Genomic DNA, 11,650 nt, shown 5'->3' with positions numbered 1-11,650 from the left:
GGCATTACGTAGGGTAATGAGCGAACAGCCAATCATGAGCAGACACACCACGCTGTGGGCAGATATGCACACTGTGGTGTATATAAGCAGTGCGGATTTTGGGTTCAACCCTTTTTCACTATGGATGGAGACAAATAAACAGTTGCTGCAGAAGGAACCTAGTGTCCGTGTGTCTTCTTCCCGGCGAGAGGACCACGCGGGCTACAAAGTAGAACAGAGAAAGGTGCTAGAGAAATCTGCAGTGACAGCCCTGAGCTCCATTCTGATCTCCCGGCAGAAGGTCTTCTTCACCAAGATGGTGCTTGATGCTGTGACGATGCTTGATGAGTTGTTGCAGCTTAAAATGTTTGGCATCCCGAAGGTACAGGGTGGTGCCCTAGAGGAGTCCTCAGCTGGTGGCTAATGTTTTTTCAAGAAGACTTTCCCTTACGCTGGGTTTGAAATGCAGCCCGAGAAGTATAAGAACCCCAAGATTGCCCTCTTAAATGTTAAGCTTGAGCTGGAAGTAGAGAAAGATAATGCTGAAATCAGAGTCTACACAATGAAGGAATACCAGGCAATTGTTGATACCAAGTGGAACATTCTCTATGACGAGTTAGAGAAGATCCATCAATCTAGAGCTAAAGTCATCTTGTCTAAACCCCCTATTGGGGTCATGGCTACCTAGTACTTTCCTGATAGAGACTTGTTCCGTGCTGGCTGACGCCTGAGGAGGATCTGAAAAGAATGCTGATGGCTTGTGGAGCCTTAATCCAGACCAGTGTGAAAGCTCTGGTTCCAGATGTCCTGGGCAACTGCCAGGTGTTTAAAGAGACTCAAATTGGATGAGTTAGGGACAATTTCTTCACTGGCTGCCCTAAGGCCAAGAAATGTAGCATCATCCTCCTTGATGGAGCTGAGCAGTTTATTGAGGAGACAGAAAGGTCCCTACACGATGTCATCATGATTGTGAGCAGGGCCGTCAAGTATGACTCTGTCGTGGCTGGTGGTAGAGTCATTGAGATGGACTTTTCTGTATACCTACGGGATTACTAAAGGACTATTCCAGGGAAACAGCAGCTGTTGATTGGGGCATATGCCAAGGCCCTGTGGATTATTCCATGGCATCTATGTGACAATGCTGGCTTTGATGCTACAAATATCCTCAACATGATGGGGGCTCAACATGCATGGGGAGCATGTAGTATGGGGACATCAACAATGAGGACATTGCTGACAACTTCTAGGCATTTGTTTGGGAGCCAGCATGGTGCTCATCAGCGCTCTGACAGCAGCTTCTGAGGGTGCATACCTTACTATGTCTGTGGATGAGACTATCAAGAACCTCTGCTCCACTGTAGATGCCCAAACTCCAACAGCTGACTAGGGCAGAGGCCAATGGCTGCTTTCATTGAGAAGCAGTCGACACACCTCCTAGTGAAGTGAATGGGGTAGGGTATGGTTGATTGTCTGCTGTGTTCTTACTGGAGGTTATTTAAATAAAGCTTAAGGTTATTTGGTCAAAAAAATTATGGCCTTGTTGCAGTTGTTGTGGCCTTGTTGAAGGAAGTGTATCACTGTGGGCTTAGATGGGCTTTGATGTCTCCTTCTATGCTCAGGCTGCACTCAGTGCTGAAGAGACCCTCCTTGTGGCAACCTGTGGGAGACTGTCTCCTTCTGGCTGTCCCTCAAATCAAGATGTAGAACTCTCAGCTCCTTCTCCAGCATCATGTCTCCTGGATGCTGATAAATGACTGAGCCTAGGAAACTGTAAGTCAGCCACAAATAAATGTTGAAATGTGTAATTTTAAAGAATTTTCTTGGCCATGGTGTCTCTTAACAGCAATGGAAACATTAAGAAACTTCCCAGAACACAAATAACACCAAAGGTCGCCAACACAATGATTACAGTATCATAAATATTGCAACAATAATTTTAAGACTAATGGCGTCTTCAATTCTCCAATCAAAAGTCACGGGATTAAGAAACAAAATTCACCTATCTGTTGTCTACAAAAATATATCATATCTTCACATGTGAATAAAGGGAAGGATAAAAGTATTGTTTCAAATGGGACCAGGAACAAGCAGACAGTTTTATCCTAATATCTGACAAAATAGACATTACACTAAAGCCACTAAGAAGAGCTAAAAGAGCACAATTCACCCTATAAAGGATTGTTTAACCAGGAAGTGTTTACTGTCCTAAACATATAGTCAGAAATTCTGGTATGCCCAACTGTGTGTGTGGGTATTTAGGGGTGTGTAAATGTACAACTTAGTTTGAGGACATCTATTAAAACTGATCAATTAATAGATTAATATTAGATGACCTCAATACCTGACTTTCTCCAATAGACATACTATCTGCATTAAAAACTAATCAGAGAAATACCAGAATTAGTTGATATCATACATCAAATGGATTTAACAGATACCTATAGAATATTCCACAACCCCTCCCCCCAAAAAAATTCACCCCCTTCAAGCAGCGCATGGAAGCTCTTCTAAAATAGACTATATCCTGGGGCACAAAACAAATCTTTGCAAAGACTACAGGCTGCTTTTCCCAAACTGACAGAAATGTGTCATTGCTGAAGATAATACCTACAAAACTCATTGAACATGGAGATGTTGATCCATTGCCTTCAGGCCTATGTTCTAGAACCATTGGTAAGGGAATGTACTCTACAGGTTCTCAAAAGAGAAATGTACATACCAAGTTCAATACAAACCCTTTGTCTACAATGTTGTCCTGCCTGCAAAATATGTTAGGACAAATGGTGACACAAAACTTGTAGGAATAACCAATTAATAACTGGGATGGCTTAAAGCTCACTCCAGGAGGTACACATACCCAACACTGGTTGAGTGAGCAACAACCTGGGACTAGATAGCTCAGGGACTTAGGATAAAAGTAAATAATACAGATCTGCAGTAAATAAATAAAATGACTCCTGAAAATATTCTGCTATACTCATAAACCAGTGCTTTCTCCTGTACCAGATGGGAGCAAATACAAAGACCTACAACCAGACATTACACTGAGAGGGAGAGACCTTGGAACACTCAGTCCTAAATGGGAGGCCTTTATCAATCCCTTCCCTCAGAGATCAGAGAACCTCACAGAAGAAGATGTGGAGAGAGTTTCAGAGCCAGAGGACATGGGGAAACCCAAAAAATCAAGTCCCACTAAAGCAGTATGAGCAAAGTTCATATCAATTCAGAGACTGAGACAGCATGCATGGGGCCTACAGAGCTCTACACCATGTCCTCTGGAGGTGTATTATGACTTCTAGTTTAGTGTTTTTATGGGACTCCTGAGTGTGGGAACAAGAGAATCTGTGATTTCTGTCCCTGCTCTTGAGCCCTTTTCCTTATGTTGGTTTATTTTGTCCAACTTTGATGTGATAGGTTTTCTTTAAATCTTATTACATTTTTATTTTACTATATATTTTTTAAAAAAATATGAATGAATGAATGAATGAATGAATGATTGAATGAATGAACACTTATCCACTAGGATAAAGGTTAACAACTTAACTGTCACTTATAACTGCTAGAAAGGAGAAAATCAGTTTTCTCCAGTAGACATTGACTATATCAAGCATTCCAGAATACATTTCAGGTTCATGAGTAGTTGACTAACACATAATGAACTCCACAGGTTTGGGTTTTTTTTTTTATTCTGTCTTTTGTTGTTGTTGTTGTTGTTGTTTGTTTTTTTTAATTGGGTTACAATTTGGTGGATAGAGGTGTGTGTTTTTCTGTTTTTTTATTTATTTATTTATTTGTTTGCTTTTGGAGTGTGGTTTGACTTTGTGTGGTTTGTTTATTTTTTCATTAGTTGGTTGGTTTAGACTGGTTTAGTTTGGTATGGTTGTGGGGGGTGTTGTATTGGGTTTTGATTTCTTGTTGTTTTCTACTGTGGTCTGTCTATTAAGATATGAGACAATCAATCCCTCTGGTACTGCTCTTTTGTTCTGTATTATTTTGAATATCTGGGGTCTTTGTGGTTCCATATGAATTTTAAAGTTTTTTTTAATCTTTTTTCTATTTCTATAAAAACTGAGATGAGAATTTTGACTGGATTCCACTGAATACATAAAAAGATTTTTATTAAAATTTCATAGTACGGATTCTACCAATCCATGTGCATGGAATGTCTTTATGTTATCTAGCAATTTTCTCTATCTCTTTCTTCTGAGGTTTTAATTCTTCATTGTAGAAGTCTTTCATTTCCTTTGGTTAGACTTATATCTAAATATTTTTTAAGCCCATAGTGAATGGAAGTGTGTTTTTGAGCCAAATTACAATACATATACCTACAAATTACTCTAGCACCAAAGGCTCAGGAAACATTGTATATGAGGCGGCAGAAAGATTGTAAAAGCCTGAGGATCAGGGAGTTTGCTATGAGATTATGTCCCCTAGTAACATCAAAAGCAGTGCTTGGATCATTTTACCAACATAGCTACCCAAATGTGAGCTGAACAAAGATAACATCAATAAACATACCAAACTAGATGGGGAAAATCTCACAGGTCTCAACTATACATAAAGAATTATAAACAACCAGGGAAAGATGGGAGCCTGAAAAATGGTCATCCCCAGGGAGGAACATACCAAATGGTTGTCCAGTGCTAAACAGTCAACCTGAAAACATAACTGCAAGTCACATTATATGAACTGAACAAATTATATTTAGAAATGTATGTATGCATATACAAATACAGATAAGCATATAATAATAATGAAAAAAAAGTTATAAATGTTAAGGAGATTGTGGAGGATTTTATGGGAAGGAAAAAGGGAAAGGAGAAAATTTATAATCAAATTACAATCTCAAAAATAAACAAAAAGTTTTTAATTTGATTGTTTTGCACTGAATTTATAGGTTAATTTTGGAAAAATTTACATCTTATAAAAACTTCTTCACAAGAAAATTAGCTGGTTTCTCTAATAATTCATGTTGATTTATGCCTATCATTAAATAAAGTTTCTTTGAATAAAAAAGATAAATTAAAATTACAGAGCTATAATTCTTAAAACAATATGGCCCTAGCATAAAAACAGAATTGTGGAGCAATAGAACAAAATTGATGACCTAAACACAAATATATGTAAATTCAACCTTCTGATATTTGACAACTATTTTGAAAATATAGGCTGGAGAAAAGAAAGCATGTTTAACAAGTGGTGCTTAAAAAACTGAATATCTACATGTAAAAGAATGAAATTAGACCTATATATATAACATTGCACAAAAACTAACTCCAAATGGATTAAATCTACAGAAATGTCTAGAAGAAAAAATTGTCAGTATCCTATATGATATATGTATAAGAAAATACTTTTCTCAATAGGACTCCTTTTCACTAGAATAAAGGCCAACAATCGACAAGTAGGACTTTATAACATTAAGAAATTTCTTCATAGCTAAAGAAATAATCAATGAGGTTAAAACAAAGCCACCAGAATGAAAAGAATCAAGAATCTTTACCAGTTACACATCTGACAGAGCATTAGTATCCATAATATAGAGAGAACAAAAAAAATTAGTGACCCATTTGAAAACTGGGCATGGGGGCTAGAGAGAGATGACTCAGTGGTTAAGGGCACTGACTACTCTTCCAGAGGTCCCGAATTCAATTCCCAGCAACCACACGGTGGCTCACAACCATCTGTAATGGTATCTGATATCCCTGATGTGCCTGAAGACAGCTACAGTGTACTCATATAAATAACATAAATAAATAAATAAGCAAATAAATAAATAAATAAATCTTTAGCCAACTTGGGATCCATCTGAAGGGGAGGATCCAAGGCCTACCACTATTACTGATGTTATGATGTGCTTACAGACAGGGGCCTAACATAGCTGTCATCCCAGAAGCCTAACAACAGCTGACTGAGACAGATACAGATAGTTACACCAAACTAATGTACTTAAGTCAGGGAACCCTGTGGTTGAATTAGGGAAAAACTAGAAGAACCTGAGGTGGCAGGAGACCCCAAAGAAATAAAAGACCCCCAGAGCTAGGGAGAGCATCACTCAAGTCTCAGGATGACACGACCACCCAATAACTCATGAGAGACCGATCTTGCTGCAAGCGCACGAGGTTTATTGGGGATAAGCCAGATCTGGGGTCGAACACGTAGCCTGGCAGGCCAGAGGAGTTCGACCACAAGCATGAGGAGTAGGGGGTATTTAAAGGGAAAAACCACAAACTAGGGAGGTGAAGGGGTTACTAAGGAAACATAACAAGAGAACAGTAGAAAATTCTAAAGAGACCCAGCCCCTATTTGAGTCAGGGTCATAAGGAAAACGTCCTACATACTCATTATGCACAAGAATGTGGTCTGGTCAATGTTATTCACTTTATGGCTAACCGTTCCCTAGAATCACTCACATGGCTCATATCCTGCTTTTTGTTCTTGGACCTAACTAAGGGGAGCCTTTGTGGTCAACAGGTTTCTGAAATTGGCTAGTCTACATTCTTGGCTCGTTACAGAGACCTTCTATGTCCTTTAAGTAGAGGTTATACAGTATACATACATTTCTACTAATACATTTCCCTTTTCATTAGCATGCTTTTTCCCAATTTTCTAAATCTCCCCGTCTTTCAGAAAGACCAGCAATCTCAACTAATCTGGACCCCTGACATCTTTCAGACACTGAGATACCAACCAGGCAGCATACACTAGCTTGTATAAGGCCCCCAACACATAGACATCAGAGGACTGCCTGGTCTGACCTCAGTGAGAGAAGACTGCCTAACTCTCAAGAGACTTGAGGCCCCAGGGAGTGGGGAGGCCTGAAGGGGATGGGGGGCTGGGGAGGGGAGAGAAGGAACATCCTCTTCAAGACAGAGGGAAGAGGAGTAGGATGTGGTTGGTAGGGGTAACAACTGGACCGTAAAAAAATGAAATAAAACAATTTGAAAAAAGAAAGACAGAAAGGCAGAAAGAAAAGAAGAGAAGAGAAAGAAGAGAAAAGAAAAAAGAAAAGAAAAGAAAAGAAAAGAAAAGAGAAAAGAAAACTGGGCATGGAATCTAAACAGACAATTCCCAGATGGGAAAAAAAGCCAGCCATCTGACTGAGCACAGGGACCCCAATGAAGGAGACAGGGGAAAGATTGAAGGAGCTGAAGAAGTTTGCAACTGGATCAACATCAACCAACCAGATACCCCAGAGCTTCCAAGGACTAAACTACCAACCAAAGAGTACACATGGAGGGACCAATGGCTCCAGCTGCATATGAAGCAGAGGATTGCCTTATTTTGCATTAATGGGGCAGGAGGCTCTTGGTCCTGTGAAGGCTAGATGCCCTGCTGTAGGGACATGGTAGAGAAATGAGTCAGGAGTGAATGGGTGAGTGGGTGCGGGAGCACCCTCATAGAAGCAGGGTGGATAGGGATGGAATAGGGGGCTTATGAAGGGGAAACCAGGAAGGGGGGCAATAACATTTGAAATTTAAATAAGTAAAATAACCAATTAAAAAAGAAATTTAAAAACAATGTTATTTTGTTCCTAGCAATTGGGAAATGCAAATCAAAACAACTTTGTTATTACATTTTACCCAGCCAAGATGACAAAGAACAAAACAACTAACAACAAATGCTGGATGCAGAAAGGTAGCAGGAAATCATCATTCCCTGTGATTAGGATTTTGAAGTTGTGAAGTTATTATGTTAATCAATATGGGTAGTTCTCCAAAGACTTAAAAATAAGTCTTCCATATGACCTTGCTCTACCACTCCTTGGTATATGACCACAGAACTTGACACTCTATTCCACATAAACCTGCTCAGTCATGCTCATTGCTACTGTATTCACAAGACGTAGGAAATGTCCTACAACCAAAGAACGGATACAAAAATTTTGGAACACTGTGGAATACTATCTAGCCATAAAGAAAAATTAAATCACATACTTCACAGGTTTGTTGATGGAACTAGAAAGGGCATATTGAGTAAGGTACCCCAGTCTCAGAAACACAAAGGTCACATATTCCCTCTCATCTGAGGCTCCTAGCTTCAAATATTTAGATGTGACAACATAACTTACAGCAAGTGGTCGAGTCCATTTTCAGGGTAGAGAAATGAAGGAAAATTGAGGGAGGAAAATAGGATACTGTAGTACTATCTGGGGAAGGGTATGCTTTCATTTGTTTGGTTTTATTTATTTTTATTTTTTTAGATTTTATTTATTTAATGTATATGAGTGCTCTATCTGTATGTACACCTGTATGCCAGAAGAGGATATTAGACCCCATTATAGATGGTTGTGAGCCACTGTCTGGTTGCTAGGAATTGAACTCTGAACCTCTGCAAGAGCAGCCTATACTCTTAACTCCTGAACCATCTCTCCAGCCCCTGGTGAGCTTTAATTAGGGTGGGGAAAAAAGTTAAATACAGAAGGGAGAAAGGTAAAATACAGTAAGGGCTTCTAGTGGGAAGAAAAGGAATCATTGTATTAGCTTTAAAAAAAAAAAAAAGGAAAGAGAAAACAATGCCAAGTCCATCTTGGCCTGGTAATGAACAGAGCCAGCAGGGAGTGGGCCTCCATGAGTGTTGATGGCTGCTGAGTGCACAAAGCTTGTTTGTAGAGTTATATACATACTTTCATGCTCCTTTGAGGAATGTCCTTTTTGCCAAGATTAAGGACTCCATAATAATCAGAGAGCATGAATCGAGTCCAGGAGGCAAAGGTATGTCTAATGTCTCAGCCAAATGGTAGAATGCTATAGCCTTCAGGACAGCCCTTAAGGCTATGGAAAATTATATACTCTGAAAAATTATATACTTCTGAGAGTTCAGAAATATAATTTCTCAACTGCATAAAATATAAGGGTACAATACGAGTTGTATAAGGAACTTCACAGATATAAAAGAACAGAGGCAGTTTCACTATAAGCCAGATTGTCAGAACGATAAAAAAAGGCAGGAAGATACAAAGAAAGGCAGACTCCTGAGTTCAAGTTCAGCCTAGGACAGAGAAACTTTAGGTCATAATGATAATCTCAGCACAGGATCCCACAGGCTAAGTAAAGTCTTGGAATGCTGATTTGTGGGATGGTCAAGGGGTATCTGGATTAAATGAGTGAATTGATATGTAATTAAAGAGACTGGGCTTCTGGTCTGCATGTGATGACCTAGCAGAAAGCAATAGCAGTTCTTTTTGTTGGTGTTTTGTTTTTGTTTTTTGTTTTTTGGGGGGAACTTTTTTCTAGCAAGAGCTGAGCTGTCTGAAAATCTCTGGGGAATGAATACTGCTGTTTTAGATTACTTTTTCTTTCTTTCTTTCTTTCTTTCTTTTTTTTTTTTGTTATTGTTTTTCGAGACAGGGATTATCTGTGTAATCCTGGCTGTCCTGGAACTCACTCTGTAGACCAGGCTGGCCTGGAACTCAGAAATCCACCTGCCTCTGCCTCCCAAGTGCTGGGATTAAAGGCGTCTACCACTAAAGCCACCACTGCCTGGCTAGATTTTTTTTCTATCAAGATTTCTGATTTTGTTTGGAAAATCCATGGAGCATGAACCTTTTTTTTTTTTTTTTAACAATTTTTGTAGCTCTTTTAGAATCTTTTCTAACAGGATTTCTGACCTTGGTCAAAAAAAAAAAAATCACAAGAATTCTTTGGACAACTAACACAGCTCTTTTAGAGTTTTTCCTAGCAGTCACTGAGAGAGAACTACTTGGAGAGTGAACACAGCTCTTTCAGAGTTTTGTTTTGTTTTCTAGAAAATCCAAGAATTGTTTTTCAGAGCAGCTTTTCTGACTTTGGTCAGAAAGTCTGGGAGCTATCAAGAGCTGAGCTAAAAAAATTTTTTCAAGCAGAGAGAGCTGTCTCAACAGAGAGCTGCCTCAAGCAGCCTGTCGGGCCAAGAGCTATCTACACAGAGCTGTCTAGGGATCCATGTCAAGTAGAACACAGGCTGTCAACACGGACCCATGTTCTGTTTTACCACTTTCAAATACCTCTTTCTCATAACCCCTCTCCAAACTGAGGATGGTCCTTGACAAAAACAAACAAATAAACAAAATACAAACAAAACCAAAACAAAACAAAAACAAAATCCAAATATTTTACTAAGCTAGCATAATCTCTAATGACACACTAATAAACCATTCGCATTTAAACGCACAGATAAGTATCATCTTTACTGTTCACCAAGGAAACATCCCTTTGCAACAAAGACTATTACAGAATAAACAAACAAAAACACACAACCAATTAAAATTTGGAGTTGTAGAGCCCAGACCCAATGGGTTCATCTGCAAACAGTCCTTTACCTAAAGCCCTGAGAACATTGCAGAAGAGGACAGTGGGAAGATTATAAAAGCCAGTGGACCACAATGATTGCTGTGAGAGTGTGCCTCCTGATAAAGTCAGAAGCTACACCCATGAAAACTCAACAACACGGCTAACCAGATAGGAGTTGTACAACAGTGACAGACATCCCAAAGTAGATGGGGAAAGACGAGGAACCTCAACCCTGCAAGAGAACTACAGGTAACTAAAGAATGCAGGAAGTGGAAGAAGTAGTTAGAGAATTAAATAAATAATTAATAAATTCTGGCAGTGCATTCTTGCTATCCACCTCAATGAATGAAAGGCACACACAGCTTTTATACTTTGATATACCTTAATCAGCACACTAGCTGGGCCACTTTCATATGTTTAGTCCACCTCCCACCCAAATGATTACTTACTAAACTCTTTATTCTATCTAGGCAGGTCTAGACCTAGAGGACTGCCCAACTGAGCTGTGCTTTGGGTATACTCTCCCACCTCCTTCACATGATAGCCATACCTCTCTAACCTGTACTCTTCTCTCTTCTTATAGTGTTTCTCATCTCCTTCTCCTTCTCTTGGCAGGACAATGTCCCTCTCCTCCTCCTTCCTCCCTGTCCTACCCCTGTCTGCCCACCCATTGGCTGCCAACATCTTTATTTACCAATCAAAACCAACTAGGGGCATGATTTTTCAGTATCTCACATATATATAGACAGTCTTGTAAGCTTATAAGCAGTTTGGAGAACAAAAAATTTAACATGATAATACAAGAAGCATTAGGCAAAACTTTCTATAATACACTTCTCAGGAAAAAAGCACAATTGGTTATTTAACTCAAATGGTCAGCCCTGAAAATATACACAACATACTACGGACTGAGCAGGTTATATTTAGCAATATATGTATATACATACATATACATGCATGAAACTACACTTAACAAACAAAGGGGCCATAAACTTGAAAGAGAAAAAGGAGGAGTGTATGAGTGAATTGAAAGGAAGAAACAGAAGTGGAAATGATGCTTCGAATGGACCAGAAGGAGATCTAGGTCAGAGTTGTCCTATGTCTTCTGTAGCCCGCGCAGTCTTCTCGCCAGGAAGAAGACACGCGAACATTAGGTTCCTTCTGCAGCAACTGTTTATTGTCTCCATCCATAGGGAAAAAGGGGTCAAGCCCAAAATCCACACTGCTTATATACACCACAGTGCAGCGTATCTGCCCACAGCGTGGCGTGTCTGCTCATGATTGGCTGTTCGCTCATTACCCTACGTAATGCCACGGGATGGGCCCTGACATGCGTCCTTTTCACTCCATGCACATGCGCAAACAGTTGTCCACTAGGAGTTAACAGCGGAAGTAGGCAC

General features: G+C 39.6%; 1 pseudogene; it reads left to right on the top strand.

Moving 5' to 3' along the window:
• The window catches only part of LOC116069614, a 4,206-nt pseudogene extending 2,840 nt beyond the window's left edge, over window positions 1-1,366 (top strand).
• Window positions 1,367-11,650: the final 10,284 nt, after the last annotated feature.

Source organism: Mastomys coucha, unplaced genomic scaffold (genome assembly GCF_008632895.1).
Source record: "Mastomys coucha isolate ucsf_1 unplaced genomic scaffold, UCSF_Mcou_1 pScaffold1, whole genome shotgun sequence".
NCBI lineage: Eukaryota > Metazoa > Chordata > Mammalia > Rodentia > Muridae > Mastomys > Mastomys coucha.
This window is presented reverse-complemented; position numbering and strand designations above follow the sequence as displayed.